We start from the raw sequence: 12343 nt of genomic DNA on the forward strand, positions 1-12343 counted from the left end.
GAGAGAGAGAGAGAGAGAGAGAATGAGATTGGTGTTCAAATTGCACAGATTGCTGTATTCAAAATAGATGCCCCCCCCCCACCAAGAGATCTACAGATGTAAGCTTTGAAATAACCTGGTTTGTCCTTCTCTGCCTTAAAATTAGAAGTAAAGTCACTAAAAGCCAGGGTCTGTGAGTTCAAAAATGAGTCTCCTGTTCACTGCACCTCTACAGATCCTCTCAGCAGAGTGTGGTCCCAGGGCCAGCAGTGTGAGTGTTACCTGGGAGCCTGTTAGGAAGCAATCTGAGACTGATGGGTGATTCTGCATTTTAACAAGTTCCCAGGAGGATAAGCATGGGCATCCAAGCTTCAGATATGCGCCTTGTGCCCTGTTGGCTAGGGGAGCAGGTTTCAGGAGCTTGACCATCCTCCCCTCCAATTCAGAGCTCAGAGAAGGGAAGTCTGGGGGGTTTTAGAACCATTCCTGTGATGTAAACAAGAATAAGGTCTGTGTTCTCGGAGGGAGGCTGTGAATGTAGCCCACTGTAAAGCATATGGAAACAAAGGACCAGAGGACAGGTCGATGACAAACCAGCTTAGTGACTAAGTATAATAAATATATAGGTCTCTCTAATATTTAAAAAAAGTACTTATTTTTACTTTATGTGTATGGACGCTCTGTCTACGTGAAAGTCCACATAGCATTTGCATGCAGTGCTGGCAGAGACCAGAAGAGGGCATAGGATCCCATGGAACTGGAATGACAGACTGTTTCAAACCACCATGTGGGTGCTGGAAATAAGACCCGGGTCCTCTGGAAGAGCTCTTCACCACTGAGCAGTCTCTCCAGCCCCAGGGTCTCTCTAGTTTTAAAGCATGATACAAAGATATAAATATTCATTTTTGAAAGCTTTAAGATTGGGAAGTCAGGGTTTTCAAATTATTCATCAGACGTGGTCTTTCCCGCCTCTCTCACCTACACATGAAAACCTTGGCTTCCTTTGGACTCAGTGATCACCAGAAAAAGAGTGATATTATTCTAACAGGTCTTATTCTGTCCCAAAACAATTGTCCACTTACTACAGTGAACACCTACCCTTTTCAATGTGGTTGTAAACGTCTGGACAGAAGCTCAGCTTGAATTCTCCATGGTACTTAATGTAGTGATGTGCGAGTCTGTGTGTGTGTGTTTGTTTGTGTGTGTGTGTGTGTGTGTGTGTGTGTACAGAAATTGCTTGTTGTACAGTACTAGCAACCTTCCTTATAATCATTTTACCATTTTACATGACATTATTATTATTATTTATTGTTGTTGTTGTTGTTGTTGTTATTATTGTGATCCACCTACAAAGTCCTTTGTAAAGGGTCAGGGCATGGACTCAGTGGGATTGTTTTAATGTTGCATTACACTATAGTCTACAACATTCCTGCTGATTCATTAGAATGGATAATGAGCAGCAGGCCTCATTAGTGGCTAGAATTTGGTATATGTGTGTATGGTGTTCACCTATACGTTTGAGTGCCTGAGCAGACATGTATAGAGACCATCAGGTAGTGTCCAGTGCCACCCTCTAGTGCCACCTGTTTATAAGGTGAAGCCACTGTGACTAGAGGAAGGGACTGAAATTGGAGGTTCAGCTGCATCTGATTCAAACTCCAGCCAATGCCAGCCAAATACGAGCTGGAAAGGTCTTATAGGCAGAGACAATGTTTATTAAACAGCTCTCTTTGATGCGTGCTGTACAAGTCAGTCAGAAGCGTGTGAGTTACACTCCCCTTGAGAGGCTGGGTTTAAAATAAAGTGCTGGCTCAGTACAAATTCAATCTAAAAAGCATTATCACCATCACCATCACCATCATCATCACCATCACCATCACCATCATCATTATCATCACCATCACCATCATCATTATCATCACCACCATCACCATCATCATCGTCATCACCATCACCATCACCATCATCACCATCACCACCATCACTATTACCATCACCACCACCATCATCATCATCTAGTATCTCCCACTCACCCAGGAGCTCAGCAGTTGGAGAGACCGGCTGGTCAGTGAACTCCCAGGATCCCCCTGTGTCCACCTCCTAGAGCTGGGATTGACATTACAGCCATGGCCCTTCACACCTGGCTCTTGATGTGGGTGCTCAGGAGGAAAACTTGGGTCTTCTCATTTGTGTGGCAAGCACTTAACCCCCTGAGCCATCTCTCTAACCTTGTTTTACTTTTAATTTTTGAGACAGGGTCGCATGTAGCCCAGGCTAACCCTATCCTCATGACCCGTGTGCTGGGATTCTAGCACCATCCCCAGTTTGGGGTAGGCGGTTGTCTATTAGTTGGTTGGTTGGTTAGTTTGGCTTGATATGGTTTTGGTTTTGATTTTGGTCTAAAGATTTATTTATTTAAATTATATGTGCATAATTTTTGTATGTCTGTACATGGTGTGCATGCCTGGTGCACATGAACATCATGAAAAGACACAGAATCCTTTGGGAAGGGGGTTACAGGTGGTTGCAAACCACTCCGTGGGTGCTGGGAATCAAACCTGGGTCCTCTGGAAGAGCAGCCAGTACTCCTCACCACTGAGCCATGTCTCCAGCTCCTTAGTCAGAATTCCTAAAAAATGAACTTTTTACAGAAAAAGAGCAAAGGTGCTGTGGGCTCCTTGATGGATTACTAAGCCCCAGCCTGGCTCTTTTCCTCAGTCCTTCCTCTTCATCTCCAGAAAGCCCTCTTCACAGCTCTCCTTCTCCTCCTCCCAGAGATCAGCTGCAGAGGCAGAGGACCCTGCAGTGTTGTAGAAGAGCCATGGAGGATGGTCTAGAAGCCTACCACACAAGAAACAGCATAGCATGCTGGAAAGAGGTACCCTGGCTCCAGCTCCCTCTGCCCCTCATTTGACTTTTAGCAAATGCTGGGAATTGAACTCAGGACTTCTGGAAGAGCATTCAGTGTTCTTAACCACTGAGCCATCTCTCCAGGCTCCTGCTTACTGTGTTTTGAGTATGGAGGTCAGACACCATAATGCTAAGTATGGGTGTAATCTTGAGAATATCGAACAGATTCAATAAATGGCCGTTGCTGTTAAAGCACACATCTTGGGCTTCAAAGTAACTTCAGTGGGGTATCACATTGAGTTACCACCTAAAATGATGCTTTGTGAGAAAGCAGTAGTTTCACACCCTGAAACTCAGACACATATGCACACGCACATGCACACACATGCACATACACACACACACACACACACACACACACACACACACTCCCATGGGAACAGCTCACATGAACCACCCGTGGATAATGTATGACTTCATTGCCAACATCCAGTCCCAGCTTCCCAGTGGAAATGTCTCCTTTCTCGGGGATGTGAGGCACGAGGTATGCGCTGAACCCCATGAAGGTAAAGGCTCGCTTCTGGGACTGAGGTTTTCACTTGAGCTTCAGTCAGTCCTGACAGTGAGAGCCTGGACCAGAGGAGCACAAGTCACTCTTGAGAGACACATAGAATGTAGGCCTGCTGCTGGGGACTTCGGGAGACACTCAGTTCATCAGTCAAATGCTTAGAGCTTTTAAATAGAGTTTCTATTGTTCTCACAAATCTGAATATTTGATGCAACTAAATAATTTAAAGTGTATGGACAACCATGCTGCACTCTTCTCAGAGAACTCTCCATCCTGTCTTGCAACCAGGTCACTGTCTAGAGCCCTGCAGGGCCACAAGGGCAGGGAGGGACTCAGAAGCGGCTCCTGACTTGGAGCCTTGCAGTTCCCGACCTGACCTTGAGTTCTAGGCACAAAAGGGTGGAGCTTTGGGCCCAGACAAGGCAGGACATGGGGACTTTAGTTCTGCTTACTCAAGCTAAGCTTGTCCCAAGAGGATCAAGCAATTAATTACTAAGCTGAAGTGAGTCTCCTCCCTGCATCTCAGAAAAACAGGAGGGTAGAAAGACATGGTTGCTCATCCATTTGTCCCAGGCTCCTCGGTCTTTGTTGAATGATATTAGCAGAGAAGAGCAGACCATCTGAGTCTGCTGTGGTACCTCCTCTAGCATGTGGCATAGAGGGGGGAGGGGCTCTCGGCCACACCCTGGCCTCTCTGGCACTTCTGTTTGTCATAGCTCATGCTTTGTGATGATTCCATCCCACAGTAACCCACACACCAATCTATTCGTTCATCAAACATATATTAAGCATTCTGAAGTATAAGGCCCTACACGTGGGGCATGACAGAGCACATGCCATGCAGGCATGAGGGCCTAAGTTTGATCCTAGTATCTATATACAACCCAGACATAGCAGGATGTGCCTGTAGTCTCAGCCCTGGGGGACCCTTGGGGTTTACTGGCCACAGCAGCTAGCTAGCAGTGAGCGCCAGGTTCCACAACAAAGCATGATACATGATAGAAGAAGGCTCTCAACATCAGATCCAGGCAAGCACACACTCATCACTAACTCACACACACTCATCACTAACACATTCTCACACTTATCACTAACTCACTCACTCATCACTAACACATTCTCACACTCATCACTAACAAACACACACTCATCACCAACACATTCTCACACTCATCACTAACAAACACACACTCATCACCAACACATTCTCACACTTATCACTAACTCACTCACTCATCACTAACACATTCTCACACTCATCACTAACAAACACACACTCATCACCAACACATTATCACACTCAATCACTAACACACCCATCATTAACACATTTTCACACTCATCACTAACACACACTCATCACTAACACATACACACATTTGCTTTAAGATTACATCTATTGTCTCAAATGCCTTAATAAAGGCTCAGGAGCCAGAGTGGGATAGCCCAGGAAGAAATGACCACTTCCAACACAATTTTGAAATGTCCCCTCTCACTTAGCCTCTGATTAAAGTCAACATCTAAAACTGGATGTCACAGTTGCACATCTGTAAGGCTAGCACTTGGAAGGCTGGGACAGAGGAATCTTTAATCCAAGGCCAGCCTGGGCTACATATTGAGGCTCTGGCTCAAACAAACAAGTTACTATCTAAAACAGACAGAATCCCAAATGCCAACCAGCCTTCCCCCTCCACTGAATGCCACCCACAGGTCTCGGAGAAGGCTGCATAAAGCAGGATTGTTCGTGAGAGGATACACCCCCCCTCCAAGTTACTAGGCAAAGACAGACCCGTGGAAGACTGTACCCAGCATTCTGTCTTCCTCTACAAATCCTTTATCCCTCAAAGGCATCTTTGTCAATTAAAACAATGTAAATGGAGCATAATGTTATAGCCAAAGGACCCAAAATGCACAGGAAAACACTGCTCTGTGCGTGGACAGAGACTACTTTTAACCGGAGGGAACAGCTCCAATTCTTGCCAGATTTTCAACCTCAACTCAAGAAGACGCCAGAAAGCCAAGGAGAGCTAGCTGCTGGCTGTATGGTGCTCCCATTTGCTCATTTTCCTCTCGCAGGCACTCTGGAGGCTCTGGATAAATAAAGGAAGTGCAGGTTACATCACTGGCAATCTGGAGCCATTTGGGTCTCCCCAGGGCTGAGGAGCTAGCCCTGGCCAGTTCCCAGAGCAGGCAGCTGGCTTGGGGAGAGGCACTGACTTGTATCCTTGGGATAATTTTAACAGGAAATGATAGTGACCTGATCCAGCGCTAGTGGCTTTCCCAGTGCCCCCAACATCCTTGGACAACCCATCCCCTTTAATTCCCATCCCTTTTAATTTTACGACTCCGGGGTATTTTGTGAGTAAATGTGGGAGCTTCACCAGATTGGGGTGCTGTTTTCTCTGGTGAGCTGGTCTGGGGAAAAGGCAATGCTTATGTACATTTATTTGTGCATGTCTGTAGGTATGGATTTGTGTGCACATGGTATAGGTGTGTATGTATGTGTGTGCATGATGATTTCTACTCCAAGAACCCAGTGGGCCTCTGACTTATTCCACAAAATACCCTGGGGACTCCAAATTAAAGGGAAGCCACTTGGGAGAGGAGAATGAGAAACATTTGGAAAGTCACAGCCATGCTACATTCCACTGAGCTGGATGTAAACAGCGGTAAATGCCAGGCTGGGCAAGTGTCGAGCAAGATACTTACAGTGGCACTAAATTTATCCCAACGCGCTGTTTGTTTCCTTCCTCACCAGCCTCAAGCAGGACACAGGTCCCCAGGGATGCAAGGTGACTGTAACATCACGGCTCCCTTGTTGAGTTGTGGGGTGCTGAGGGACACTGTTTCCTAGCAGAGACCAGCACGAGCCTTCCTCCCATGTACCAACCGGAAGAGATCAAGTGAGAGAGCTGCAAGCCAGGAGCAAACAAGAGACCTGGAGCCTTTACCTCTCAGTGACCCCAGCAATTAGTACCTGCCGCAGCCCTCAGCCTGCGCCTGGAGACTCCACAGGGTACAATTCAGATCAGCCAGCTGTCGAGACCGAACTTTCCCGGTCAACAGTTCCTACTTCCCTGAAACCAAAGCCCACGCCCTCCTCCTTACGTGAATGTCCAGTTATCGGTGATGGACTGACGTAGGATAAGAAGGGTGTTGTTTGACAATCTGGGCTTCACCGGATATCACTGGTGTGCTTGCAGGTATCTGAAGCCACATCACCAGGTATGCAGGAGAGCTTGTACATGTGTACACGTGCACGCGCACACACACACACACTCACACACACATACTCACACACAAATACACACACTCACACATACACACACATACTCACACACAAATACACACATACACTCACACATACACATGTACTCACACACAAATACACACACTCACACATACATACACACACACATACACACACACATACACACACTCACACATACATACATTCACACACATACACACACTCACATACATACACACACACACACACACACACACACACAAATATGTCTCTCCTGAGCAGCTTGCCTTTAATTTGGAGCCCCCAGGGTCTTTTGTGGAAAAAGTCAGAGGCCCACTGGATTCTGGGAGTGGAACTCACCATGCACACACATACACATATACCATGTGCACACAAATCCATACCTACAGACATGCACGAACACACATACACAAATATACATACATGTACACACACCTCTCTCATAAATGATAATAATAAGCACTTTCTCTGCGTTATCTGGCTTTGTTTTGAGGCTGAGGATTTTTTGTTTTTGTTGTTTCATAGACAGGGTCTCCCAAGGTAGCCCTAGGTGGTCTTCACTATCCTCCTGCCTCAGCTTCTCAACAGCTGGGGTGACAGGTATGTGGCTGCCACACACCCAACTCTTGTGGGCCTTTTAACAGCAAACCTTTCGCTTCCTCTTCTTCCTTGTCTCTCTGTTTAAATCTTGCCCCCATGCCATGCCCTAGCAAGTCTTGGATTTTAAAACAAGCCGAAAAGTCTCAGGGGACAGTCGGGACTCGTGGACCCTGCCTCTCCAGGGGACCCCTACACTCACACTGATAAATCAAAACAGGGCATGAAACTGGACTGCAAATTGATTACCAGTGAAGCAAGGCCCAGGGAATTCTTCCTCTTTTGAGGCACAGACACAGACCTTCATCCATGTGTTCTTCCTTCTCTAGTGTAACCCTCTAATAGTCTGTTCATTTTTGAACTGTGAAGTGTTGAAATCATGTCTTCACCATAGTCTAGAGGGACCTAGCAGAACTCATGGTTATTAATAAAGTTGATTTTTAAAACACATGGTTCATGTAAAGCAGTTTACAGTTCACAACCTCTTCCTTTAAATGTACGCTATGACACTCTCCTACCACATGCCTCGGGAGGAGCTGTCATCATTAATTCTGTATTATAGCTGGGAAAATGGAAACCAGATGGGGAAAAAAAAAACATAGTTATGTGCCGAAAGGCACAGCTGGAATTGCAGAAACTCTAATAATTACGGCAGACACGTATATGGCAGGCCCTTCTACAGAGTGGAGACTGCTCCAAGCATTTACATCTGAGCTCATAAAGTGGACAGTCACCCTACTTGGTCTCATTTTACAGACATTAAGATGGCTAAGTTTACATACACCCAAGAGTGGAGTGCAGAGGGACAGAGTTGGGGAGGGACAGGAGCTTCGACAAGAAGGTCGCCTGCTTGTCGCTGAGACTGCAGATGTGTGCTACTGTGCTCAGAATCACTTGAGTCCTGGGGATTTGAACTCAGGTTTAGGCGAGCTCTCTGCCCGCTGAGCCACCTCCACGGCCCCCATAGAATCAGCTTTGCTCTTTCTCTGGGCAGGGTTTACCCAGACTCTCATGACCCTGTATTGTTCTAGATGTCAGGCCATATTATAATTAAGAGACCATCTGCTAAGGGAAAGGGGCTTGCAGGATTCAGACTGATAAGGTGTTTACACTCTCTCCCCTCTAGGAGGCTAGCCTCAAGCTCCTGGGACCCCTTTAGCCTCCTCCTCACCTGACCTCTGCCTCTGTATGTGTGCATGGATGGCAGTCCAGACTTTCCACATTTACAGTTCCCATCATTCTGTGAGGAACCACTTGACCGAGAGCTGGAGACTGCCCTGGATATGACCTGGTTGCCAGAGTAGGGAGCGGGAAGGATGCTTCCTCTCAGAGTCTGCCGTCTGTCTGTCCAGACTTGTCATTTCACTTTCCTGACTCTCTTTCAGCCAGTGCCAATGCAAGACCTTAGAGATTCAGAGCTTGAGAACCATGAAAGACAAGAAGCAGCAAGGGCAAGGCCCTTTCCTTACATCCGCTATGGCCCTCCCTCCCGGATGCACCGCCAGAGTAGTTACAGTTTCTGGTTGGGGATTTTGGAACAAAGTCGCAAGGTCAAGAGCCTCCCCGCCCACTCCCAGAAAGTTGAGTGAGTTCAGCAGGTTTGCAGGTCAGAAAATGGCTCAGAGCGTGGTGGCTTGGGCAACATTATATATAGACCCTGGTTCCTCTGAAGACTCCTTAAAAGTCAAGGACTTGAGTCTCACATAGTTTATGTTAGTTTTGAGGAAGGCCAAGTAAGTGCCGTTCTCTGAAACCTAGCTCTAGGGCTCAATTAAATGACTAATTTCAGGGGCTATAAAACAGCAGGTGTAGACTGGCAAGAGGGCTCAGTGGGTGAAGGTGCTTGCCACCAAGTGTGATGATCTGAGTTCGATCCCAGGATGTTGCATTGTGGAGAGAGAACTGATTCTTAAAAACTGTCCTCTAACACCCACATGTATACTGTGATGCACGCGTGCACACATGCGCGCGCGCACGCGCACACACACACACACACACACACACACACAGTGGAAACTCCCTCAGATCCAGGATAAGTCTTACCCATAAAGGTCAGAATGACTTTGCGTCCCCCAGATAAAGGATACCTTCAAGCTCATTTCTAAAAATAGGAAAAAAAGTTCTCAGCAAGGTCCAAGTTACTCCTGGAGCAGAGACCTGTGACCCAAGCTTGTCAGAGTCCAACAAGCTCCAAGGAAGCTGGCGCCTCAGCGTACATCCTCAGCGTACATCCCCAGATACCTGAGTTGCAAAGTTCTGGACAAATTAAAAGATGCCAGGGTTCTGGCTCTTCACAATGACAGCTCAGCTCACACAGAGAAGCCTGGGAACAACGGAGGCTGAGACCACGTGACCTCCAGGATCGCATCCTCCTGGGCCCTGAATCAGATCTCAAACAGCATGGTGCAGTGCCACAAACTCAAAAGAAACCGGAAGATGGAATCCCTGAGCAGCCCACCTTATCCACCGTGGCTCTCCAGCACTACCTGCCTTATGTGTGTCCTCTCTTCCAGATCGCCTGCTCTGACCACCTCCTTCCCAACCCCCATCTCCCACCCCACACCCCGTACTCCCACTCCGACTGTCCACCACCGGCCCGATCCTGACAACCATCATCCATCGCCATACCCCTCTCTGCTTCTCACGTATCTTGCTGGCAAAACAAACTACAATTAAGAAGACACTAAACCCAGGCTTTTGTCACAACTGCCTTAGTCCTTAGCTGACTGTCTGTCCTTGGTCATGCCATTCGAAATGCCCTTACAACCCTTAGCAGAGCATATCCCTACCATCATAGCACAGACATTATTACAGGATATGAAGAAGGAATTCCTGTGGTCACCACCCTTCTGAGTGTTAGTGAGGAACCCAGTTAGACTGACTTAATCAAGAAAAATAATCCAACAGCCTAGCGTTAGCGTGTGGGGGTGGGAGTGGGGAGCCACAGGTGTATATGTCTCTCTCCCTCCCTCCCTTCCTCCCTTTCTTCCTCTCCCTCTTTCTCCCTCTCCCTCCTCCTGTCCTCTTTCCCCTTCCCTTCTCTTTCCCTCTCTCCTTCTCCCTTTTCTCTCCCTTCTCTCCCCCTCCCGCTATGCCTCCCCTCTTTTGCCCCTTCTCCCTCCCCGCTCTTTCCTCTCCCCTCCCCCATCCATTTCTTTCCCTCACCCTCCTTCTCCCTCCTTCCCTCCCTTCAGTATCTCCCCGCCCCTCCTCCTCCCCTCTTCATGCTTTGCTATTATGGATTGCCTTGATTCACAGGTGGGTAGCTCCTTGTAAAGTCACATGATCACCAGCCGCTCCTAAATCATAACTTCACATCAACTAGAGTCAACTGAGACCTGAGGCTCATTGGAGGCTGCAGTGGTCACATGCTCATCCCTGAACCAATCATTGTAGAGGCTGAACCAGTCACTGTGACCAATAGACAGCATGGCTTAAGCGTAAACGGCATGCCTTTCCTCGAGTTTCACCCCAGCGCTAATGATCAAGACTGGGAGGGGCGACTGCACGGTGGCACAGGCTTTCAAGACCAGCGAGGCAGGCAGATTTCTGTGAGTTTCTGCCAGATTGGTCTACAGAGTGAGCTCCAGGCCAGCCAGGGCTACATAGTGAGACCCTAGCTCAAAGCCGGGGGGGGGGGGGTGAAGAGGGAATAGGAAAGAGGAGATTTTGAGAGGTACTACCCCACTCCCAGAAGGGCGAGCCATTTCAAAGCAACAGATGCCTCTGTGGTACTCCTGGGTGAGGCTGAGTCTCAATGTTTTTAAATATGTAATGAGCTGAAAAGGAAATGAACTCTGTCTTAGTCAGGGTTTCTATTCCTGCACAAACATCACGACCAAGAAGCAAGTTGGGGAGGAAAGGGTTTATTTGGCTTACATTTCCATACTGCTTTTGATCACCAAAGAATGCAGGACTGGAACTCAAGCAGGTCAGAAAGCAGGAGCTGATGCAGAAGCCATGGAGGGATGTTATTTACTGGCTTGCTTCCCCTGGCTTGCTCAGCCTGCTTTCTTATAGAATCCAAGACTACCAGCCCAGAGATGGTCCCACCCACAAGGGGCCTCTCCCCCTGGATCACTAATTGAGAAAATGCCCCACAGCTGGATCTCATGGGGGCATTTCCCCAACTAAAGCTCCTTTCTCTGTGATAACTCCAGCTGTGTCTAGTTGACACAAAGCTAGCCAGTACAAACTCCATCATTCAGCCCACCTGAACTGTCGGTGCCCCACGTGTGGTAACAGTTATACCTGAATAGGGCTCGGGTCGCTAATGACCCATCTTAGGAATGCCCTGGTCTGCTCAATGGAGCTGCTAGGTGGGGCTGTGAAGGCAGACTCATCCTCTGGCCTGGAATAGAAGTTTCCCTGAGGGAAACAGATGATCTAGCAACCAAGCAAGAGGTTGGTTTGAGGCAGGGGAATAGCACTCAGGAAGTATAGTGGTGCAGGTGGCAGTGAAGGGACCTTCTCTTTGGGACCAAAGAGGGCAGACGGCCTGAACAGCCTATTGCCACACAAAACGGGGGAAGTGAGGCTGAAGGTCTGCTAAACAAGAGTAGCTTCATGAGTGTGCAATCTGTGCAAACACACAGAGACCTCCCCCTTCTTCACAGGGCCTGGGCTCATTTGGATGCTCAGTGGGGGCCGTCTTGAAAGCCTTGATAATTCTTTTTTTTTTTAAAGAAATATTTATTTTATGTATATGAGTACATTGTCGCTGTCTTCAGACACACCAGAAGAGGGCATCGGATCCCATTACAAATGGTTGTGAGCACTGTGTGGTTGCTGGGAATTGAATTCAGGATCTCTGGAAGAGCAGTCAGTGCTTTGAAATACAGAGTTCTCTTCAGCCCCTCCTTGGTAATTCTTATGCAAAGAACCTGTAGGCCATTCCTACCTGATCATGCAAATGCTGCAGCTGTTCTTCCTACAGCCACAAGAAAAAGAAAAAACCCTGATGGGTCTGCCCCTGCCTCAGCATGCCTCAGTCTGGGCTGCTCCTGAGAATGCTTTCCCCTCTGGTGACCTCACACCTCTCTGTGCCTTGAGTAATGTGGGAGGGGTCATTCCCTGCT

At 47.7% G+C, this 12343-nt stretch overlaps 1 protein-coding gene across 1 annotated transcript in view; it reads left to right on the forward strand.

The window, feature by feature from the left end:
* Nucleotides 1-12343, forward strand: part of Rab37 (RAB37, member RAS oncogene family) — a 69883-nt gene that overhangs the window by 1085 nt on the left and 56455 nt on the right. The gene's annotated exons all lie outside the window — the stretch shown is intronic.

Source organism: Mus pahari, chromosome 14 (assembly GCF_900095145.1).
Source record: "Mus pahari chromosome 14, PAHARI_EIJ_v1.1, whole genome shotgun sequence".
Lineage (NCBI taxonomy): Eukaryota > Metazoa > Chordata > Mammalia > Rodentia > Muridae > Mus > Mus pahari.